Source organism: Cyprinus carpio, chromosome B16 (assembly GCF_018340385.1).
Source record: "Cyprinus carpio isolate SPL01 chromosome B16, ASM1834038v1, whole genome shotgun sequence".
NCBI classification, from domain to species: domain Eukaryota; kingdom Metazoa; phylum Chordata; class Actinopteri; order Cypriniformes; family Cyprinidae; genus Cyprinus; species Cyprinus carpio.
The window spans coordinates 27,998,623-28,024,901 of NC_056612.1; the positions used below are offsets into that span (position 1 = coordinate 27,998,623).

Below are 26,279 nucleotides of genomic sequence, written 5' to 3' on the forward strand. Positions count from 1 at the left end.
AGATCATTTAAAAGCCATTATTATGTGTTAAAATGAGAAAATAAAGCATTTGAATAGATATTACAAACAACAACATAGAATTCATTACATGTAAACTTTTTAAGCTGACATTTAGGATTGCAAAACTTAATGCTGAGTATTAAATTGAATTTTTTAAATGGGAATTAGTGTGTTTTAAAATCCCATATTGAAATATGAAATGATTTTTTTTTTTTAAAAAAAAAGATAGATTAAGTTATGAAAAATTAAGTGACTGATTGAGTTGATATTCATTCAACTGATTTCATTCAAACGGCTGTTTTCTATCAGAAATGAAGCAGGTGATTCATTATGAATGAGTCACTGAATCATTGACTCACTCGATTCGTTCGAAACCACAGGATTCATTCAGTAACAAACAACACAGAGCGTCAGACAGTTTTGCTGTGGCTTTGTTTGGAACTTTTTTGTTTGACAAAATAGTGCAAATATACAATACTGACAATGCTGTGTCTAAAATGTAACACAGTATTAACTTCTTGTTCATTGAACTCTTGTTTAAAATGAAAATCACATTTGCATGGTCCAGATATTCAGGGGGAAAAAAAAAACAGCACTTCTGCTTGTGATACTCCTAAACTGTAACATATGAAATAAATATCAGCCAAAAACCCATACAGGGGCATGTTTTTGCCCTAACATCTTGAATTTTAGGGGTTTATATACTAACAGTTTTTGGGGAAGTACATGCATTACAATATTGTGCTACTCTCATGAAAAGTAACAGTTAAAAAAAACAAAAAAATTTACTTAGTGTTACTTTTTTTAGAAAGTAATTTGTAATTACATTCTACTTTTCTAGTTACTTGAAAAAGTAATCTTGGTTATGTAACTCACATTGTGCCTGTAATGCATTGAATATCACTACATTTTAATAGGCTTTATCACACGCTTTCAATTCATCCTTCATCATGTTCGTCAGCAACTGCATCAGTATAAGATGACATACATACTGGGTGGGACATGCATGATAAATGCATTCATCATTTTAAACACATTACTTTTTTTTATTTTTAAATGCATTTCATTTTAACACGTTACTTTTTGAGCTATTTATAGTTGACAGGTATTGGTTAAATGTGCATTTTTTGCGACTGTCTTTGGTACAAAAAACACCGCAGTTTTAAGGAGAAAATGCTCAGCAATGGTTTCAACTGATGAATTTGCACATGGTTTGACTTTAAGCATATTAAAAACTCCAGACAAGCGTGTAAACATGATTAAAATCCGGATTTTCACCACATTTAACAGCGTGTGATGCATTATGCACAGCTGCATTTTAAATGCAAACACATTTCTTAATTTTTAGTGCAAAGAGAGTTTATTGCAAGTGACATTTTATTAGAATGTCATCTTATTTTTATTTCCAGCACTACCCAGTTGAGCTCGGGCCAGTTCCACATCCCACTTATAACACCAAGAATCCCAACACCCTCAAAACACCAACAACCAATAAAACTGTGATCCCCCGACATCCAGAGAGAGAACGTCTTGGTCGGAGATAGACCTGATGTCTACTCTGTAATTGGTCCATTTTGATGATCACTGAGAGCTAATTATGGCTAATCGCTGACTTTAAGTTTGTGTGAATCTCTATTTCTCACTTAAGCATGTTTTTGCTGGACTGTTAGTGTCGCCACATGCTAAGTGATGACAGGAGCAGTAGGTCTAACACATCAGTCAACGTTTTCCAGTTTAGCGAGAATCAAGATGCACTTGGTTCACTATTTCTCACTCATACACTAGTGCAGTGACACTAAAGTGCTGAAGTTGCACATGAATGTAAGACTGTTCTCTGTTCGAAAATTCAATACTGCCTACTATTTTTAAAAATAGTAAGAGAAAAACAGTATGCATTATTCTACAGTAAGTGTTTCAGACAGCTGATGTTATATAGCCTCATTGTCCTGTTGCATGTGAGTGACAGCTGCCTGTGAAATTACACCTACAGATATTCGTGCTTCATTTTAATGCATAGATTCAGTAAGCATGAATCAGTACATTTAATAAATCATTATATTCAATATATTTTGATTTTAAAATCACCTGAAAGTTGTGTGGGGAACATTTTGTGGTGCTGCATGACTAATTGAAATCCATTTTGATAGCTATTATTTCTTTTGACAGTTTAACTTTGAGTAATATGTTTAACTAGAAGGGAAAAAAATATATTCCACATATCAGAATAAACTGGCATAGTTAATCAAAATTAACTTAATATTCATTTTTAATTAAATTCGAATACAAAGTCTTATATTGAAAATTAACCAACTCTCAGATTATGAATTACAACTAAAAAATTAAACTACATTTTTTTCTCATAACTGTCATTTGAGTAAAATGCACTTTCATCTAAATATATTTAATAAATCATTAAAAAATCTTTGTTTTTAGCTTTTTAATTACATATATTATATATATATGATTAACTATTTTTATATTTTGCATTTATTATATATTTCAGACATAACTAGGCATATATATTGGTCATATATATATGCTGTCAAATGATATAATCGTATTAATCGCATCCAAAATAAAAGTTTTTGCTTACATGATATATGTAAGCTATGTGTAGTGTTTATATATAAATACACACAAACTGTCATAGTTTTGGTCAATATTTTACATGCTATATAAATTTTTATATTATATATGATTTATTGTCATCCAAAATATAAAAACATATTGCAAAAAAATTCTTAATATATAAGCTATGCATGTATGTTTTGGTAATTATAATATACACACTGTAAATATTTTGTTTGACAGTACACACTGTATATAATATATTTGTACACAAAAACTTTTTATTTTTTATTTTGCGTATAATCGTGATAATCGTTTGACAGCACTAATAAAAAATTTTTATATATATACTATATGTACTTTGTAATTACTAGATAGCATAATATAGATAGATAGATATATAGATTATCTATATTCTTTTATTTATATCTATATCGCATATCTATATCGTTTGACAGCTCAATGCATATATATATATATTTCAAATTTCAACACATGAATTGAAAAGGAACCAATCTTGGAAATTGAAAATGCATATTCTGTATTATTTGTGGCAAAAATGTCAGTTTGATAAAATAATGAATAAATGATACACTATGTACTGCAGAGATAGTGAGGGTTGAACAGTATGTTATTCTGAGCCCAGCTGTGAGTTTCCTGTGAACAGACTTTTCTCTACACACTACAGATCCTCTGGTGGCTAATCATATTAGCACATTCCCGCATCGCCTCTCTTCCAAACCAAACCGGGCAGCACGGTGTCTAAATCTGTTCCTGTTCCACTCAATGCTTACCAGCACAATGGTGCTGTGTCTCTGAACCGCTGTAGGAGCTTTCAGCGTGTTGTATTTTTAGCCGCAGTAATTTTATTCATTATCTCAGCGTGCTCCATTTTTGTGCTACTAACAATAGCACTCTCTACAGCAGCCTCGGAGGTTACACCACCTGCCAAACGTGCAGGAATTAAAATGCTAATTTGGTGCCATTAGCTTGACAGTGCATTCATTACCCATGACCACACCACAGCCCAGAGGTCCGGAGGTTACAATAACGTAATGGACCTGATTGAAACCACCCGGCTATTATGGAGCACAGAACTGAAAGGTAATGGACAGGTTAAAGCAAAGTCTGGCTGATTAAGTTCTTTCATTTTTTCCAACAAAATCCTGTCGCTGTGGGGCAAAAAGACAAAAAGAAAGAAAGAACATTCAATAACATTTTAATATGAATCACCAGAATGATGTTCAAAAAACAGTTCACCAAAACATGAAAATTAGCTAATAATGTAGTCCCTCTGAGGCCATCTGAGATGTAGATGAATTTGTTTCTTCATCCTGTTTGTAGAAAATGTAGCATTGCATCACTTGCTCAGCAATGGATGCTCTGCAGTGAATGGGTGCCGTCAGAATGAGAGTCCAAACAGCTGATAAAAACATCACAATAATCCACAAGTAAGACTCCAGTCCATCAGTTAACATCTGGAGAAGACAAAAGCTGAAACAAATCCATAATTAAGACGTTTTATACTCAAATATGAGTCCATAATCCATAATAACACTTCCTCCAGTGAAAAAGTGGGTTTGTCTGAATCAGGAGAGAAATCTGCACAGATCAAGCAGTGTTTACAAGCCAGAACCGCTCTAAACAAATATGTGGCTGGATTTTGATGTGAGAGACAACAGGAGATGCACTTTTTCACTGGAGGAAGTGTTATTATGGATTATGGACTTTTACTTAAAAACATTTTGATGGATTTTTCACATCTTTTCTCCTCCACATATTAAAACATATTCACTAGAGCTCTGTATAACACTTGTATAATATTGATATTTTTATCATCAGCTGTTTGGACTCTCATTCTGACGGCACCCATTCTCTGCAGAGCATCCATTGCATGAAAAGCTACATTTCTCCAAATCTAATGAAGAAACAAACTCATCTGCAGTGCAACTTGGATGACCTGAGGATGAATACATTAATTTTTATTTTTGGGTGAACTCTCTCTTTTAAAAAATGTGCCATTTAATTTAATCATTCCTTATTTTATAAATACTGCAATGTTAGAGAAAGTAGGATGAGAGCCATTCAATATTTGTGTTTTTACAATGGGAAGACACTCACATACACAAACATATTTACCCACAAATACCTGCCTAAGTGTTGTAGCTTGGGATTTGTCTGATTTCTTGCAGGATAATCCTTTTAAACCCACTCTTAATTCATGGTTGTTTAGCATGCTTTCCTCAAACATGCTCTATTTTGCTGGTGTGAATTGTTCAGCAGCTGATTTAAGACGGAAAGACTCTCTGTGTGAGTTGGGATTACTTTCATTTGGCTCGCAGTGAAGGCTTGTGTTTAGTCCTCTCTCTCGTCTGAGACGTCGCTCTGAAGCAGGCTGTGATAGATGACTGCCGTCGTTCTGCTGTGACACAAATGGAGCTGGAAGCCTCTTTAGATTTCAGATGTGAGTGTGATTTAAGTGTGCTGTTGATCAGGGCATCAATGAATGGATTGAGGAGGTGATTGGACTCTATGGTTCTCTTCTATAATTCTCTTATTGTCTAGTCCAGAGATTCTGCTTCATTCCTGTAAGTGACTGCAAGTCAATAAGGACTCTTGTCACCTCAACTCCTTGATTGTAATTATGCTGACATATTATGTCTATTTAGGATCTCTCCTGGCCTTTAACTCCTCTTATATTAATAGTTTCTATTATAGGCCACTGCATAATAAAAGAAATTGTTCATGCTGTTTTTTTTTAAGTTTTATTCTATGTAAACATGCATAAGGCTAATATTAGTCATCATTGTAATTGGTATAGTTTAGGTTTTACATTTTAATTTTGTTTCTTTTCTTTTCTTGTTTGAGCACTGATGAACATGAATGAAACAACTTTAATACGTTAAAGGTGACATTAAATGCAGTAATTTGCATTATTATTATTACAGTATCTGTGGATAAAATGTTTTTTGCAGGACGTCAAATCTGCTCTCTTCAATACAACACAGTAATACTGTGACAGGAGCCTGCAAAAATATAAAAACACCATGAAAATACTGTATAATTCATATGACTGATGTGCTATATTATTAGTCTTTTGAAGTCAAACATACTTTTATGGTGTGCTTTTTCAAACCTGGTTATTTTATGGAAACATTGCATAAATCTTCTGAAAAGTTCTTGTGTTTCCCTGGAAGGATATTATTGTTTGATTTTTGGGGGGTTGAACTGTACTTTAAAATAATGTCAGACTTGTACCTTAAATTTGAGGTGAGTGACTTAAAATGCAATCATTTTGAGATTTGATTTGATTTGCAATTAGAAAAACAATTCATAGTGGTCTTGCTGAGAAAAGTTCATGTTGCACAATTGCTATTATTCACACGCTCTTCAAAAAATCAGTAGCCTCCTTTGACTCCCAGCAGTGGGAAACATAGTCTAAAAGTGCTTAATAGCGTCTTGCCCTCTCGGCCCTGGCTGCAGAGATCTTGGCAGTTTCCCCGCAGCAGGAAAGCACTGCAGCATTGAATACGAGTCACTGAGCGACACGGCCAGAGGTCACGGCCACATGGATTGCAGAAAACACACTGAGATGTGAATGTACTTTAAAGCGGTCATGCATTTTTATTATTTAATTTTTTTTCCTGAAGGACCATTTATTGTGGCAAAACAGGAATAGTTTTGTTTTCCATGACTATTTTCTGTACTCTTTCTGACCCTGATGAGTTTTTGAAAAAAGAAAAAAAAAATATTGAGCCCTAAAATTTAGGATTGGTGTATTTGAATTGCATATAAAATGTCCATCCAATTGTGATGCGTATTTGTCAGTCATGCATAAATGCAACAGGTAAGATTTCTGCACTCAAAAAAAAAAAAAAAAAAATCATTGCATAGTTTATTAACAATTTGCATTTATTTGATTTTGACATTTATTACAAATGCATTTATTCAAATAGCTTAGAATTAACATAAATCTGTTCATTGTGAAAACAAAATTTATTCGGCTGAAAAGTATGAAAAATAGTTAAAATATGGCTATAGATGTGGAACAAGCAATATTCAGTTTGTTAAAATGTATGAGTTTGAAACAGATTGGATTTATTGATGATAAATATATAAACCTGATTATTGTGCTTTTGAAACACATTCAGATTATTACCTAAATATGATCTGTTTTATTTATGTTTGGCAGACACATTCAGTTTATTGTTTGTTAAAACAGTGTAATTCAATTGGATGGAAATTTTAAATGCAATTCAGATGCATAAATCTTCATTTTTGGCCTAGGTAGTACAATTAACTGCTTCATCACAAAATATTAAGGGAAATTTGATTCCTCATAATCATTAATATGAGCTAGCAAAGGTTCTCAACACCTATTTAGGTAAAAACAGCCTTGGACTATGAACATGACCTTGCTGTTTCACCATACAGCATGTTGGAAAATGTTTTCCTCAATTATTAATGTCCTTTTGTTTTGTTTTCTAAAACATAAGATAAGTTTCTTGTTTGTTTTTCTGCAGAATGGAGAGGCGTCACTGTTCGAGGTGAACATCCGTTACGTTGGCGGACTTCTCTCTGCGTACTACCTGACGGGAGCTGAGGTAAGATTCAGTCTCATCTACTCTTCTAGCTTAAGTTGACTTGTTTTAATATAATTAGTTGGAACAGGAGTTCATGTTTAATCATAAGAGTTACAGCGAGATCACAAATGCGTGGTTCATCTGAAACCAAGTTTGAAACCCGAAGGCATCATATTAAAGTCAAAAGTAGTCGTGAGTCAACCTAATGGACATTGATTTTCAGTCAGAATTAGTCAAAGAGGAAGACAGATGCTCTGTGTTTTCTGAGCCCATCCATCTGTGTTTATAGATCCGTGTCAGATGTGAGCACACATGCTACAGTACATATACACATCACATGAGTCATTTTGATGTTTCATTGAGCATTGAGATGCTCAATATAGACATATTTGTTTGAGAGATGGGAGCATATAGTAGGAATACAATTGTAAAATGTGATATTCTCCATTATTTTTATTAGATCGACCGATATTTATTTTTAGAACCAGTACTGATGCCGATTATCTGTATGTTTAATAACCGATATGCAGAACCGATATTTATATACTGTTTTACTTGTTTTTGTTTAATTTCATTTTCATATCACAACAATAAAAACATATAATTTTTTTTCCAAATAAGAACAACTGAAGCAGCAGCAACAATAATACAAAAGGCGAAATAAATTGACAAAATCAAATGTTTTTAAATGGAGAACGTGAATAATTGTGAATTAAAAAACAGAATAAAAGCATCTGCTAAATGCATAAATATAAAAATGTCAAGGGAGACTATCAACTTTGCATAAATGTAATAATTAGTTGAAAATACTGGTAAAATATGTGTAAAACCGATTTTCGGTCGAGTCACTTTGAGCTTTCTTCAGCTTTCTAGTCATATAGTTATTGTATTTTTACTCCAAACTGTTGCCAATATATAATTGAACTGTTGGCTGCCATAAATCCTATTGGGAAAGGCAACCCTAAAAATGTTATCAGACTTTGAAGGTTTATTCAAACATTATATAACTGAGACATCAGTTACAATAAAAAAATAAAAAAATGTAATGCATGTATTTAATGCAAATATGGTAATTAAAATGCTACTAAAATGCTCTTCTCTAGAATTTACGTCTTCCTGCAGTATTTTCTTCGTGAATTGACTTTTTACTTTTTTTTATGGTTTACATTACATTTATTTTATTTTTGTGGTAAATGGTATATTATAAAACGTATTGTTCAGTCCTTGATTCTGATTGGTTGAGCCAAGTTCAAAGCGTTGTAAATTACTCTACAAAAAATACACCTTTGTTTACATTTGTGTGTTGCTCGGCAACCACTTTGTTGGAACCACAACTGTTTCTGAGGAACTACATTGTTTTGCGGAAGAATAATATTTTCATTAATATCATTGCACTTTACTTGCTCTGTTTTTTTTGTGAAACCTTACTATGTATATGGAATAACCGTTTTATAAAAACAATAAGCCCCATGAAGCCGTGGTTTACAGTGAATTTATAACTGCTAAGAGGGTTGTACAACAACCCTTAGCTGTTATAAATTTACTGTAAACCACAGCTTCTTGGGGCTTATTGCTTTAATTGAGTGTAACTTCAGCACATTCGAGCAGATTATTTCATGTAGTATGACCAGACAGTCTGTATGTAATTTTTTTTATCTCCATAAAAACACAGTATTTTTATAACAACAACTGCAGCAGGAATAATAATATTAACAATAGGCAAAATAAATTGATGTTAATGTTCTTAAATTAAGTAATATAAAAGTGAATGGAGACCTATCACCTTTGCATAAATGTAATCATTAGTTGAAAATATCGGTAAAAATATCGGTTACACCGATTATCGGTTGGTCTGACTTGAATTAATGAGGGATCTTTTTATTAAATTTTTTTCTGGTTTCCATTTACATTTATTCAAATTTTTGATAATTTGACAATTGCCTGGATAGACTGTAACTTCAGCGCATCCGAGCATTGTATGCAATTCAACTGTTACATTCATCTCTGATGGATGTGGATGTAAAGAGAATCTGGTTTTGTTGCTTCTGCTTTACTTTTGCACTTTTTCTGTCTCCGTCTATCACTGTCGATGAAGTTTGTTGTCCACGTCTCTGATAAATCTCTCAGGAGAGCACAGCAGTCTGCAGTGATGTATCCCTGCATTCATGTACGCTGGGAATCCATCATGCATGTGTGTTCTGGATGTGGATTTATCTCAACCGTCTCCTTCCCTGAGTTTCCGGGGGGTTGCGCCCCATGCAGATAAGGGCGGGTGATTGAAAACCCACTTTTGCGAAACGGCCCACGGTGGCGAGGTATGCGTAAATCACGCCGACAGCATGAGGTAGGAGCTTTCAGGGAAACATCACAGGGCTCCGGCTGCTGCTCACAGCAGGATGTAGAGCTGCAGAGCTCCATTTGTTCAAAGGAAAGAGTTGCTCTTGTTTTGATAGACGATAAAGTCGTTTTCTCTCTCTAGGCTAAACGTCATGACATAACCGTCGCTATCATCCCGGTCATGAATATTAGCTGTTCTTGACTCTAAAACTCTAAATTCGGTCAGCGGGACTTCTGTAATAATATACACATTCTATTAATGTTTTGTATTTTGAATGTCCAAAGCTTAACTATTTTTTTAAGGATGCATGATGCATTTTTTTATTTATCAGTATCCATTACTGATGTATATAAAAAATATGTTAAGTATAAAATGTGTTAAAACAACAAAAAAAAACAAGATTTAAAATTAAATTAAGTTTCTTAAATTTTTTATTATCCCTTAACAACGACCACTTTTATTTAAGAACCAGTGTTCACATGATCTTGGTAAAACTGAATACACTGTATAAGAGAATTTAAAAAAGAGTGATATCTAGACATTGAAAAGTCATGGAAGTTAAAATCTTAAGTTTTCATGATTTTTTTCTATATATAATTAATGTAATTTATATATTTATAAAGCTAAAAATCATAATAAATATAAAAAATATAAATTTAAAAATAAAAAAAAAAAATATAAAAAAAAATCAAAAAAATAAAAAATATATTTATTTCTATATTTTATATTATTTATTTATTTATTTTTAGTTTGTAGTGTTTTATTATTTTTTTGTTTTTAGTTTTTTTTTTTTTTCGATTTTAATGATTTTTATGGTTTTTAATGATTAATGGTTTTATTTTTCATTCAAATATTATAGAATTTTATAAGCCATCCATAACATGAAACCAATAACAAGAAAACTATTAACAAAATACAATCTCAACATAATATAAACTAAACTATATATAAATTAAAGTATATATGTGTGTGTGTGTTATTTATTGTATGTATGTATATATGTACTGTATATGTGTGTGAATCTGTATATATATGTATATATAATATATTATATGTATATAATATATTAATATATATATGTGTGTGTATATAATGTGTTTGTAATATATATATATATATATATATATATAATATATATATATATATATAATATATATATAAATTGGTGCAGTAGCCATTGACATCCATCTGGCTCATGTTAACAATACATTTTTCATTTTATTTTTATTTTTTTTTAATGTTCATTTTGGGCAAACTGCATATGTTTGCCGGAAGTTACTCGCCCATGAGATAACCAGTCCATCCCTATACTGGCAAACATTTTATTGTCATTATTAATATAAAAAATTTAATGTTATAATTTGCTATCATTTTTAAATGTATGTCAATTTTGTGAATGGATAAACAGTGTAATGCAGTGTAATGTTCATCCCAATATTTAGTCTTCATATTAATGCCTCTACATTAGCGTTCATTACACACTCGGCTGCTCCGTAAAGGTGACCTAAATCGTGTTTTCTTCATATGCATGTACTTTACATCAAGCGAGACTTATTTGAAGGTTCACATCATGAGTATCATGCATCTATATGACTGTAAAAACCAGTGAATTTATGCAAACTGCTCAAAAACGACAGACTGGGCTGTAATTTTCCACTCTGTAAATTGTCCCTGCACACCATGGCTACTGATGAATGTCTTCTTCCACTTGCCAACAGAACATCAGTCAGCTGTGTCGCCCTTGTTAGTATGAAACTGAAGGGCGTTATATTAGCTCTGCGCTTGTGCTAATTTACTGTAAGATCCCGCAGATATGCCAGGTGACCCGAAAGAAGTAAAACTGCCATTTTCATTGATGCACATCTATGCGTAATTGACCCAGTAGTGCAGAGCAGATTGTGTTGTTATAATTAGCAACTGGCATAGAACTAATGATCTACTGTATGTGTCTTTGCATGTTTATGTCAGTGCCCAGTACAAAATATTATTATTTTCTTAATCAGTATTTTTGTCTAAAAACAACTTAACATTCTTAATGCAAGATAAATGTTCTGGAAAAAATATTGCAAATTTTTTTTTTTTTTCTTTTTCCTGTGTTTTTTTTTTTTAAAAAAGCCCAGAGCTTACGAGTGAAATATGTCTGACACAATGGATGCAGTATTTGTATTAATGCTAAATTTGTTAAAATAAATGAAAATAAATAAATATAAAATAAATACAAATAAAACTAAATAATTTACAATAAAACCTATCTACATTGTAAAAAAAAAAAAAATACAATTTCAGTCTTTCTGCTTTAAAATATTGTTTCATTTAATTTTACATACTATTAATGTAAGTCTGTTTTAATGGTAAAATTTGTTAAAATAAATGATTTTTTCATTTTAAAAAAACTATCTATATTGCAGATAAAGATTTAAAACAAAGATTGAATATATTTTACAAGAAAATAATATTTTAGTGTTGCTACTTCAAAATTTCATAACTAAATTCAAAATTAAATACCAATTTCATAACTAAATTCTAAAATTAATATAAATACATAAATATATATATATATATATATTTAGATAGATATATATATAGATAGTAGAGATAGATTCAATTTAGAGCAGCTTCGTAAATTAAATAAAAACATAAACAATCGGTATTGAGGTTTACACGGAACGGTACATTGCCATCTTGTTGTTCTGACAATTTGAGTTTTATAATAATGACTGTTCCCAACTTTGCAGGGACGACATGAATGCAACAATAATGTTGTACCAGCTTCATCTTTTTGATGATTTAGCTCTTTCATTCTAGCTCAACAGCTATGAGGTTAGCGCCATCCTCGTCTATAGCGATTTATAATTTGAGCGATTGGATTACTAACGCCTGTCCTCATCTGCACCTGACAGTATCTTGAAATATTCTGCATATAACCATACAATTCGCAGTTACGTCAAAATGCCTATAGCCTATTTCTCTGAGGAATTACTAGTACCTCACCGATCAAATCACTGCTGGACGGAAGGTTATTAGCTTGCGTTTCTTTGTCATTCCTTCATCTCTGTCAGCTCGTGGGATCTGTCTTTGACATAAATGTTTTATCAGTGGATCTTCAGCGATCATATGAACCCAACGTCCCAGATTGACCTGAATAAACATCTTGCACGGTTCATTCTCCTGCTGTGAATCAACTGCTGCATTATGATACAGTCATTAAAATGCACACATACCTGTTCGATTTAGCGTTTTCTTTTCTTTCCCGCTGCTTTATTTACATTTCCCTGTTGGTATAACCGCATGTCAAGTTGCATTTATTTCCAACCTCCTGCCAGTGTGATCCAGAAAACCTCCAGAATGCATTATAAAAGACCTGCAGTTCTCATTCATTTCATATTTTTTTTTCTTTACTTATAGCGCAAAAAAAACAAACACATATGCATTATAGTGTTTGTTGTGCACGACACACCTTTTCAGTTCAGTCAACATGTAAGAAGTGAATTTGCACACCAGGACCGCGTTCAAAAAAATCATATCTAAAAACCAGAGCTTCAGTTTATGTATTTAAGGTTAAGAGCTTGGAATTTTGAGAAAAAAAAAAAAAATGGTTACATTTCACGACATTGCAAAACAACTGCACGGTTTTACCACTACTTAATAAATCTTCACATCCTTGCCTGCCTTCTACATTTTCTTTAAGCAAAATATGATTTTCTCATTTATTCTTTGCATTGAATTAGGGTGGAATATGGACTTTGTTCTTTGAGAGGTTTATGAGAGTCACCCCAGCGGGTGACTAACAGAGATGCATACAGACAGACATTTATCAGGGCCTATGAATATTTTTTTTTTTGAAAATCTGTTTTGTCTGCTAATTTTTTTCAGTATATGTGTTTTAATACAAATTTATTATTTGGTAATGCAAAGGCGTAAGCAAATAATTTCCTTTCATAATTTTTCAACAGTAATTAAAATGAATTATTTAACAACTCTTATTTGTTTTTTGGGCTAACAAAAAGGTTTTACTGTTAAAATTAAGTTTATTATTCACAGACATTGGTCCCTATTGACATTTGATTAATTGCACAGCCCTACTTTTGATATATTCATCCAAAATTTGCCAAATTCCATGACATTCTGTGTTATACAGTAAATTAATTCCACAGTTCCATTGCCAAATTCCATAGGGCCCGACATTTAAATTAACATTTATGGTTGTGGAACTATTCCTTTAAGTAATAAGGTATGAGTGTTGTGCTGTAATTTTAATCGAGCAGCTAATGTTGTGTTGTCATGCTTTTTTATCCATCTGTCATTGGAAGAATGGAAAGTTTCAGGTATACAGCGATCAAAAGCATGCCAGATGTTGGACTTCTGCTGCCCGTCTCTTCATATTCACAAAGACGGTCATAAGATGTTTGATCGCCTCTGCAGAAAATGCTGTTTATGGGCTAAAGGCCATTGCTTTAAACAATGAGAGCACTATCGATCCCAGAAGCCTGTGCTCGCAATCAATGATTTCCCAGAAAGTTGAGCCTTCCTTCCGCAGAAGCAAGTTTGATGTTGATTTGTGGGTCCGGGCCGAAGGCGAGGCGCTTGGTCACCACTGCACATAAACTTCACGACAGACGCGGGACCCAGGGTTACGTGCTGTGCTCCCAGCGTTTGTCCTCTACTGAACTTCCAGTCAGTTTTGTGGGACTGCTTCCCAAATCACATAATAACCGTACTATATAGTATGCGAGAATTGACATCACAGTTATTGAAAAAATATTCATGAAAACTTTTTTCTGCAGGCACACAGATGATATATATATATATATATATTGGACAAACTATTTGATGTGTCTGTGGTGTGCCATTTTTTTAAATATGAATTTACGTATTGTAAGACAATGCATCATCTGTCTAGAAAGGAAGAATGCATTGAATATAAAATAATGCAGCATCTTGCTACACTTTGGTTGCTCTTTTTTGTATTCCTAGTAAAAGTATCGACAAAACAGGTGTCGAGGCAACAGATGCCCAAATGTTGCTCGTTCACATCTCGTCCAAACTGCTTGTTATAAAGGAGATAAAAAGCGTGGGAAAGGGTGCAAGAGGGTCAATTATTTTTGATCATATCTTGTTTTTGTCATGCAGAGAGAGTGTTGAGTGTGCGGCGGATGTTGAGTGTGCTTTTCTTTTATTTAGAAACACAGCAATAGTGGTTTTGACAACTTCATGCCATCTAGGGCCAAGCAAAGCCACAGCAGAACTGCAGTGATTCGTCAATGAATTTAAACCAATCAATTGAATTAAACAATTCAATGAGACATGATGCAGTGACTCATTCGACAGTCTCTTGCTTCGTTTCTGAATGAATCAGCTATTTGAATGAATCTGTTGAATGAATGATTCAATGACTCACTCATTAGGACAGTGACTTGCTGCCACCTACTGGAGGTTTTATTTTTTTTATTTAGAACATCGTTTTATTTTAAAAAATAAAAATAATTGTATTTATTTATGCAATGTTGAATCAAAACATTTCTTTCTAAAGCTACGTAATGTCTTAATTTAATGTTTAATGTTAAATAATCACATTAAATGATCTTTTGCACGTACATTTTGAAACACCCAAAAATAAATGTGCATACATCACGTATGCCAATTGTTTTGCTAATGTTTAGTGGCACTTTCATCTACTGTTGATGAGTTATGACTTTACTTTATGGTGTTTATTTTTTGTGAATTGATTGATAGTGACCTACTGTTGATGAGTTATGACAATGTTTACTTTATGGTGTTTATATTGTAATATGTTTTAGATGGTTGTTAGATTGCATGTTTTATCTCATCTTTTTGAATAAGCAGCCTGCATTAGTAAAGCATATACTTTCAAAATAAGAGTCCCGGTGCATTTCAGGTTTGCTTATAAATAAAAATCTTGCATTATAAAAAATTTTTTTCAACTTAGGAGCACATGTGAAAAAGTAAGTGTTAAAAAAAAGTTTAAATCAACTACATAACTTAATCACATTAACCAACCTAAATATACATCAGAAACAAAGATGAGAAACAACACTTACATATCTCAGTTCATCTTAAAAATATATCTTGCATATTATCTATTGCATATTAAGCTGAAACGTTATCCAAACGTGCATCTAATGGTCATCAGAGATTCATATTTCCTTGTGTCCCATTTCTTCTGATTAATGTGCATGTCCCTCAGGGATCCTGCATAAACTACAGCAGAAATTTCTCTCTCTCGTTTACATTCTAAGAAACTAATTGAGTGTGTATGTGTGTATGTTTTCCAACATGAAGCTGCAACGACTATTAATTAAGCACATAAAAGCAGCGTGTTAATTGCGAGAGAGGTTACAAGGCCGGGACGCTGCAATCAATTATATGCTAATAATGAATAATATTGCACATTTGCTTCCCTCGAAATGACACTTAATTGCTTGCATCTTGCTTTTTGACTCTAAAGTGAGGCATGTCTGTTTGTGCAGGTGAGTTAGTGCATTATTATGAAGCTTTCAGCATTATGTATTTATTTTGTTTGTATGTGCACCGGTAAGATCAAATGGAGTTGGTGTGTATTGTCATTAGCTAATGGTTTGTCCTTTGAGTGGACAGTGAGGATATTTAGAAAGGCTCCCAGCGCGTTCAGTGTTCAGGATAGATGGGCTGGTGCAGGATCTGTGCTGTAAATAGCTGTGGTTGACTGTAATGTATGGTTATGACGTGGTTTATGGTTGTGTTGGGTATTGGGCTTTGTGGTGAGGACGTCCCTCTGGCTGTATGGAGCTTTAACGCTCTCTGATCAATAGGCCTGAAAAAATAGGTGGCATCTGTGCTAGGAAAATTAAAGCCACCCTGGTGATCTGTGGTAATCAGCTCACCCCAAAATAAATTTAAATTAGCTGATACACACAAAAAAAAAAATACAAGGCAAAATTAAATTAAAGGAAAAAGCAAGAAAAAGATTTATATTTGGTAAAATATGGTGGTTCTTTAGTCTACAGCAATATTTAAGTGAAGTACTGAGTGCTCTTCTCTCTATCATTACAAGACACCCCCCATTTCTACTGCTGATTGGCTACAAAGTGTGTTCTTTGGGTCTCGGTGTGACACTGAGGTCAAAAGCGCGTTTTTAAGCACCTTTAAGCATTTATTCGTCATGTAGTATTTGTGGCTATTTTTAGTGCTGTATAAAACACCATTTGTTTCAGCTTTATTTGAATAAATGAACATGATTTTAATAGTTTTGGTTTGAGTTAACAATAACAACACCAAATGTTAAATCAAAATATTGCACCCCAAAATCAAAACAGCAAATATGTTTTCACAATCTTTATGTATATTTTTGTCTCTTTTACATTATTTTTATGTTTCAGTCAACTGATATATTATTTGAGGCGTCTAGTCTATGATCTTTGGGTTGGGAACGGAGTCTCTCTGTGACAGTTAGATGAACTTCATGCTGGATTGTGTTGCTGGAGGGAAATCGACTTCACATTCGTAAAGGTTAAATATGTGGAAGGGAGCTACGGGTTCAGCAGCAGTCTCATGGTATGGTTGCATTGCTCTTTTAATGCTGAAAGGAATGCAACTCCCTCCTCAACACATCTCTTGTTGTTTTTAAGCTCTTTTCTGACCCCTGCGGCTTCATCGTCTGAAGCTTTCTCGGGGATCACAGCAACTGTAATTGAAAGAGTGTGTCGCTCAAGTGAAATCAACTTTCTGCAGCACCATTTTTTTCCTGTAGTTAAGTCGAGCTGGCTTTGTTGATGCGCCGAGTCCCGCAGGGGAAGGAAAACCGGTGTTGTCTTCGATCATATAAATCAATGAGTCTTACCAACAGTGTGTGTTGATTATTCTTTTATAAGTAATATTGCACTTGTTTCTCTTTTCCTTTCTCCTGGGCAACAATCTGAGAAATATTGAAGCCGCCTGTGGCCCTGGCCATGCATTATGTAAAGAGTAACTTTTCAAGTCTTTATTTGTTTTCTCTCTCATATATATATATGTGATGGTATCATGGTGGGGAATGATTGCAGGTGGATTTTGGGCAGGGATATGTTTTTATGTGGATGACCTTATATTAGAATAAATTTGTTCATTTATTGATGATAATTTGGCAGCATTCATGCAAAAAAACGCAGAATAAATTTGTGCATTTGTACTAACCATTCTTACATAGATTTTCACATGCAATTTGCGTGAAAATGGATTATACACAGGTCTTTATGAACATGTCTGTTTTTTTGGTAAAAAAACCCTGGTGACTCCTAGTGCATCGTCTCGTAAAAGAATAGTTCCCCTGCTCCACAAAAATTAAAAAACTTGCTGAAAATGTCCTCACCCTTTCAGACCGTCACAAGATTAGGATGAATTTTTGCTTTCTTCATCAGATTTGGAGAAATTAGCATTGGTTATCACTTGATCAAGCAATGGATGCTCTGCAGTGATATGGGTGCCGTCCTAATGAGAGTCCAAACAGCTGATAAAAAAAACAGCACAATAAGCCACAAGTAATCCACAGCACTCTCAGTCCATCAAGTTAACATCTGGAAAGACAAAAGCTGCATGTTTGTATAGAAACGTGCCCATCAAAAAGATGCTCTTAACTTAATTTTAATTCTAGATTCTTCTCGGCCTATATAGTTACTTGCTTTCTCCATTGAAAAAGGTGGTCTGGTCTGAATCAGGAAAGAAATCTGCACAGATTTAGCTGGAAGTAACGGTTTAAAGTTAAAAACTTCTTAATGATGGATTTGTTTCTTACAAACCATGCAGCTTTTGTCTTCCTTTCCAGACATTAACTGATTTATTGGAGTGCTGTGGGATTCTTGTTGATTATTGTGATGTTTTTATCAGGCTGTCTGGACTCTCATGTCTCTGGAACGGCACCCATTCACTTGCAGAGCAATCCATGTGTTGAGCAAGTGATGCATGCCACATTTCTCCAAATCTGATTTGAGGAAAACAAATACTCAGCAAGTCTACATCTCGGCACGGCCCCTTGGAGTGGTCATTTTCAGCTTAATTTTATTTTTGGGTGTGAAAACTATTCCTTTAAGGGCATATGGCGTGCTCAACTCTCTTCATGATGAATGTTTTCGTGAGTAGCTAGGATACTTCGAGTTAGGTCGAGTCATTCCTCCTCGCATGTTCTAATAATTGAAATTAAGAAGAAATTGATATCATATTTCGGTATTTGTGCATGTTTTATGACCAAAAGGTTATGAAAATGCTGTTGAAGTCTGCCAGCTGATAGCTCTGCTGAACACCAAGATTTGTCTATAGCGCTCATCCAAAACGGATAATCTGTTGGGACAGATTATTGTCTGCCATGAATTGGTTTGATTAAATCAGCTCAGCCATACTGAGGTTTTGCAACATGTATTTGTCTTTCCCTAACATAAATTATCTGAAGAAATCATCTCATAAGCCATATCTGGCATTTTCAACTGTCCCATAAGAGTTTGTTTTCCTCAAACTCAATGCCAAACGTGACTTTAATGTCTTGAATATTCATTTAACTTGACGTAAACATTACTAAACATTCACCAACATGCAAAATGGCAAATTTCTGCAGCCTTTATTACAAAATAAATGTCTATTGTTGCCATCTGAGCTGAAATTCATGTTTCGTTTTGGGTCAAGGAGAAACGGCTTTACGCTGTCGGAAGAATTTAGTTTACAGTTTGTTCAATCTGTTGACCTGCAGTGCATCGACTCTTGTGTTACTATGGATGTGCATACCTAGAAATAAGAGGTTGAGATGGAAAACGAGCCGAACAGGAGGACGGTGAAACATTTTGTTGTGAATGTCCCTCATGGCTCTGTCTCCAAATCACTCAATACACATAATGCAGGACTGGGTGCTTCCACAGGGTCTAGATTAAGTTTTGCTGCAAATCTGACCCATTTTTGATTTTTCCACATTACTCATCATTACTCCAGTCTTCAGTGTCACATGATCTTCAGAATTCATTCCTAGTATGTCTGATCTTGCTGCATTCAAGAAACATTTCTGATTATTATCATGGTTGAAAACATGTTGCATGCTCTTCATATTTGCATTGGAAGCCATGAGGTTAAACATTAAAGGTTAGTTCACACCCAAAAATGAAAAGTAAGCCCATGTTTTACTCACCCTCAAAGCATCCTAGGTGGTATATGACTTTCTTCTTTCAGACGAATCCAACAAAGGAGGTATTTGTAAAAAATTTCCTTGCTCTTCCAAGCGTTAGAGTATGTAGTAGTCGGTTTGTCCCAAAAGTTAGTCAAAGATAAAGTGCGTGCATCCATAATAAAACGTGCCGGCTCACGCCCGGTGCTTCCTTGCGACGGAATTGATCGGCTCCTGACTTCTAAGTGCTCTTGGGTAATTAGAACAAGGAGAATTGTTAATATATACTCCCCATTGGATGCGGTGTGAAAGTGAAGAAGGTCATATCACAGTGCTAAGGTTTTTAAGTAATAAGGATCTTTAATAACTGACCCCACCATAATAGTGTAAGCATCATATCAGTATATCATCAATGATTGCATGAAGACTCATGTGACGCTTAAGACTGGAGTAATGATGTCTTGTAAAATTCAGCTGAACAGCAGAAACACAGTGAATTAGATACATTTTAACATATGTCCCATAGACTTGGTACTGGTTTTTTTATTGTATGTTTGAATCAACATTAATGACAGAAAGAGTGCCTGTATATTTAACTGTTCACATTGGATGGTTTTTTTTTGTGTTTGGGTTTTTTTCGTTTTTTGTTGTGTTTGACCCCACTATGTGTACTGTGTTGACCTAGTTTTCATGTCTGATGGGCATTTGGTTCAAGGTGGTGTGTCATGAATTACCCCAATCAGCACTTCTATTCAAGTGTGTGTTATCAGTGCTTCACTGGTATGTGGTCCGGTCTACTAGAAATCCCCACATACGTGCTGGATTCCTGCCCTGTCTGTTTATGGACAGTAGACCCTCTTTGCGATTAAGTGAATAAGATCGGTTTTGTCGCCATTGGTCTCATGCATCTGGTCCCTTGCTGCGGTTCATATGCACCGTAGCATGATCAGTAAAATTTGTGGGGTTCAATTTTTCAGCGTAAACTAACTATTGGCAATTTTTTTGCTATGAGTATCTACTGTGATATAAGAGTTTGGTCATGCTGTCCGCAACCCTAAACACACTACTGCAAGCTTCATAAGCAATTATGTGCCTTGCAGTCTGCGTCCATGTTTCAAACACTGTGAGGTGGTTGGAACTTTGGAGAAGGGTTCAGCGAGTTTGCCTTCTTTTGGCCTTTCTGCAGCGCGAGTGTTTGGCTACTGAGAAAAGTCTGATAGAGGTTTTCCCTAACAGCTCGACAGCGAGTACAACAAGACCAAGTAACCTCTAGGGTCACGCAGGCCCTGAAGAGACGATTAATGTGAGATTTTATAACTATCACACTAGCGCTCAGGAAGACATTTAATAGTGCCTGATCTCTAATGGATTCAAAGCAAGATAATGACAATTACATGTTCCAGTTTACCCTGTGTGTGTGTGTGTGTTGTGTGTGGTGTGGTGTGTGTGTGTGTGGGTGTGTGTGTGCGTGCCCATTCGGGGCGGAATTACATTTAAAGGGGCCCTTGTTTAAATCTGAGTATGTAGTTGTGTTGTAGTAGGGAATTAGGAGGAAGCGTAACATGCCGTAACCTTAAATGATTTTCCCAGAAATTTCCGCGGCTAGGAGCATTTTCTAGCTTTGGTAACTTGTTTTATCGAATTGTATCTCACATTGTTTCACTTCACAGGTTTACAATAATGAGGTCATGGTGTTTTACTTTTAATTGGTAATATTAGCTACATAACGGCTAAAAAGAAAACGACAAAAAAAACAGTGTTGGTAGTTTATGTAGATGCTTCATTGTGAAGTCATTAAATATCCACAGTCCCGCTCCTCTAAGCACACAGTTGTTCCCACTACAGCATGATATATCCTCAACATAGCCATAGTAGTGGTCTCGTATCGTGAAGGCGGCTTCCTCCCTGTAACCTCGCTGCAACCATCCATCATCAGACTGACAGCATCCCGTTGGTGAACTGTGATTGTTCTCCTCTTTGATGAGTCCTGTAGTTGAGTAGGTGTTGGTTTACCGTCAGATTGTCCTAAATTGCATTTGTTGAGCCGCTTGCACTATTGTCTCCCCCCCTTGTTTGTGTTCTTCCTCGTGGCACTCTGCTGTGCCTTACAGGAATTCCATGAAATCAGCCCCACACTGCAGAGAGTGTGACATGCCTGGCGACTCTGTCTCCTCTCTTGAGCGAACGCTACAAACGATCTGCTCTGATGATGCTGGTTGTCGTTGTGTGTCCATTGTCCCGTCTATTGAGAAGTGGGGGCAACGGCGACAGGGCGGTAACGAGGGAGCTCCACATTTGGTATTATTACCATGCTTATTATATGTCTTACCATGATCTGGTACAGGAATTGGATGTGGTCCCCCTGCATTATAGCTAAACAGGGGCTCACGTCAACTACCCGCTGTCCGGCATGCTTTGCATGCCGTCGCGTCTTGTTGATCAGTCAGTGAATTTATGAAAGTGAGAGGTTGCTTTCTTACAATTAAATGGACGAGTAACGCAGATTGAATACTATGGGTAAGGGGTTATTTAATTTTTGTCATTTTTTAGGAATTTGAAGTGCTATATTTCGTAGCATCTGGTGGATTTGGGATAGCGGTGATTATACATTTTATTTCCTGTTAACTGCTTTTTAAGAATAGACCTGAAAAATGAAAAACGTGTCATAAAATCTCGAATGCTTGGAGCAGAGTCTCATTTTAAAAGAAAGACCCTTGGCCGATTATTTGCTGCCACAACTCCCATTTGTAGGACAGCGTCACTCGATTATAATATGTTTGCAGTACTTAGCTTCTGTATGGTCAGCAAACTACGGCTCTGTGTATTAAATGCCGCTCCATCTGAAAGCAGGTGATGGAGATTTACTACTAATCACAGAACCGGCTTTACTGACGAGATGCGTATGACAATCACATTCTATCTTTCCATCCATCCAAACAATTAATCATTTGAACCAAATGAACTGATTCATATGAAACTGTGAATGAGCGAGTGTGAGATTTCGTTGTCAGTCCGCTCAGCTACATGTTGGTAATAGTAGCTTGGGATAGTTAAGTTAGTCATGTTGCTACTTTTAGTGTCAATCCCTGAGGCTACTGTCAGCGAGGTTGTTTTCCTCCTGCTGTCACTGTACAGAAGTCATGTGATCTGTGAAAGACTGGACAGGTCGAGCGGTGACAGTGTTGAGCTGCTGATGAGTGCTTCACGTGCTGCCGTTCATTCAGAGCCAAAGATTTCCACCTACATCACAACGTTCATTATCTTGAGCCCTATGAAACCAGTTTGTTTCCATATTCATTTCTTTTTTTTGTTTTTTTTCTTTCTTTTTCTGTATTACATTTTTTGCCATTTTAATTTTCTCTGGACTCTGCTTTAATGGTTAAATAAAATCTTAGTATTTAATTTCAAATAGCATGTCTAATTAATTAAAATCATGCAAGTTATACAGTTTAACAGTAATTTATTAAAAGTTAAACAACAATTACCGTTTTAGAGCCCTATGAAACAAAGTTTGTTAAAAAAAATTCTCAAATTCCATTTTTTTAACCAAATTCTGCATTTTATGTTTTCCGTTTTAATGGTTTCGTTACATCTTAATAATCAAGAAGTCTAATTACTATATTCATAAAGCAACTTAAATCATTATTTTATAATCATTTTACACTAATAGGGCCCTATGGAATGTTTTTTTTTTTTTCACAAATTCTATGTGTTATTTTATTACATTTTTCCTGTTAAACAGATGAAGGCATAAAACATTAATTTAATTTATCTTTTAATCAAATGAAATTTTTCAAATGAACAGTTTTGCACAACAAAAGGACTACTATTAAATATTAAATGTTTTAATATTAATTGTATTAATATTATTATTATTGGTGTTATTATTAATGTTAGTGTTGTTATTACCCTCACACATTAATAATCTATTTCTGTCACAATTTCTTCAAGTTAAACCAAACTTTTATTTTTACGGGTTGCCATAAAGACCTTTAAAGGTGGGTAAAGTGATTTCTGGTAGCCAATGTTGATATTTCAAATCACCAAAACAAACACACCCCTATCCCAAAAGGGTCTCGCCCCTATTTTGATAGCTCCGCCCCACATTTACGTACACAACCCAGGCAACGATTGGAGGAATCTGCTGTGCCAGCCAGACGAGGGTATGATGTCATCAATAAGTGGAAACAATGTGTTGTTACTATGGTGATACAGGTCGAATGTGTTAACAGCATATATTAGTTCTGCGAAACAAAGCAAAACCAATGTTACTCACCTATCCAGAAGAAACGAAACAACCTCAGCGTCCGATCACAGGCCTTCCCACTCCTTGAGTTCTCTCCAGAGCTGGAAGGCTGATCCGAAATTTACACGGGTCCTACTTCTTGCCTTATCAAAAGCCTTCTTTTGTTCTGCAGACGTTTTCCTCTTTTGTTTTTTATCCGCCATCCTTATCTTTCTGTCATCACTCGGCTTGGCTAATGTCTGTCCTGTGCACTGAGCGCTCTCTCTCTCCTCCACATCATGAGTAGACACACCCCTTACTGCTGATTGGCTCCAAGCAAATACATATCCCACCTTTGTTTGATACTAGGGACAGATCACCCAAAAAATGAAAATTGTCATTTACTCACGTTCAAGTTGTTCCAAACATATATGAGTTTCTTTTATCTGTTGAACACAAAAGAAGACAATATTATAAATTTTGGTAACCAAACAGTTGCCGATAGTCATTATATATATATATATATATATATATATATATATATTATATATATATTTTTTTTTTTTTTTTTTTTTTTTTTTGTTTGTTTGTTTTTTTCAAACTATGGAAGTGCACTGACCTGCTGTTGGTTTATTCATCCAAAATTTGACAAATTCAGTCAGAGTAAATTCCATTTTTACGTCTTGATTCTGCTATTCGGTTTTTGGCGCTGTAGTTGTAGTTTAGTCTCACGCTTGTTATGCTTTCAGACCCAAAGTGTTCCTGATAACCTGAACTGTCAAGAGACTCTGAAGTGACACCTGCTTAAACAGCTATAGTATGATCGATGTGGCTTCCGGCCATTTAACTGCCCTTCCTAACAAACTCAGGTGAATTCAGCTCTTGTTTTAGCTGTGGAGAGTGGAATGATCTGCACTGTCTCTCTCAGCGGGCTAATTAAAGATGTGCAAACAGCACAAATGGAGACGGAGCTGTCAGCGCGATACGATTGGATGAGAAGGACAGCTGCTGCGTTGATGCGCTCCTGCTGTGTATCAGCTCGAGTCAGTCGGTTCAGCCCACATTTCCAGGCAGGATTGTAACGCAACACAAGATGCATTGAAATGGCCGGGGGAGCCATCGATCTGTGGTCCGTCAGCGGGTTGTTGACTAGCAGGGAAATAAGGAAAGCTGCCAGTGATTGACGCAGCACAATCGCAGTGGTGTTTCAGAATCAGAATCAGAACTGCACAGCATTGAGAACTGCATCTCTACCGGGCTGGAGAGACATATCAAACGTAATTATTCAAGCTTCACCTGCAGGGGCCCTTTGTGTGAGAACACAGGCAACCCGGACTGAAATTCAGGCAGAGCCATGAATAAGTCACCAGCCCATCGCTCTCCTGAAAGTCCTGCTGTGTTCTCGCCTCCAGCTCGGCAGCAGTGCGGGAAAATCATGTGCTCATCTTCTCTTGTTGATGCAGGAAAGAAGAAACTACATGTACTTGCAATTATGATAAATTCACTCCGCAAAGAACTATAATTAAAACTAATCAACCACCACTACCAAAGGCACCACTCTACTATAAAAATTATATTTTTAAATTATTTTGTATTGAATTATTATTATTATTAACTAATAATATATAAATTAATATAATATAATAATAAACATTATAAATGGTTAGATAATAATAATGTTAATAATAATACAAATAATAATTTATAGATTAATGAATAATATTACTATTGCAATAATAAAAAAAAATAATCATCACGACTAATAATAATTAATAATAAAAAACACATAAATTTATAAAATTATTAATGTTGCATTATACTTTTGAATAATAATAATTTATATAGATCAATAAATAGAAAATTCCTATTGTACTTTTTTGAATAATTAATAATGATGATGAATTATTAATCGCATTTATAAATACATTAATAATTTAATGTTGCATTGTGCGTTTTAATATATAGTCTTAGTTATTATTATCACCAATAGAAAATAATATTAATGTTGCCATTGTACTTTTGGAAATAAATAATGATGATGATGATGATGATAATGATGAATTATTAATACATTGTAAATAAAAATAATATTATTAATGTTTGCAAATGTGTTGTTAGAATTAATAATAATTATTATTATTATTCTTATTCATTATTATTGTTGTTGTTGTTGTTGTTGTTGTTGCTTCCTGCAGCATGTTTTTTTTTTTTTTTTTAATTGATTAACAACAATCACCTTACATCTAAAATTTCTCCTTTTATGTTCTGCTGAAGAAAGGAAGTCGTTTTTACAGGTGTTTTACAGGTTTGGAAGCAACATACAGGAGTAAATAATTGCACTCGCATTTTGGTTGTTCAATTATTCCTTTATTGTCTTGTGCAGTTTTGCTTTCCAATGTAATTTTGAGAATATTTACATATAGATAATTGGAAAACAAGCAATATTTT

General features: G+C 34.6%; 1 protein-coding gene and 1 pseudogene across 1 annotated transcript in view; both read left to right on the forward strand.

The window, feature by feature from the left end:
- LOC109051680 (fatty acid-binding protein 10-A, liver basic) overlaps positions 1 to 26,279 on the forward strand; it is a 677,383-nt gene that overhangs the window by 482,173 nt on the left and 168,931 nt on the right. The window lies entirely within an intron of this gene.
- Positions 1 to 26,279, forward strand: part of LOC122140078 — a 192,976-nt pseudogene that overhangs the window by 139,526 nt on the left and 27,171 nt on the right.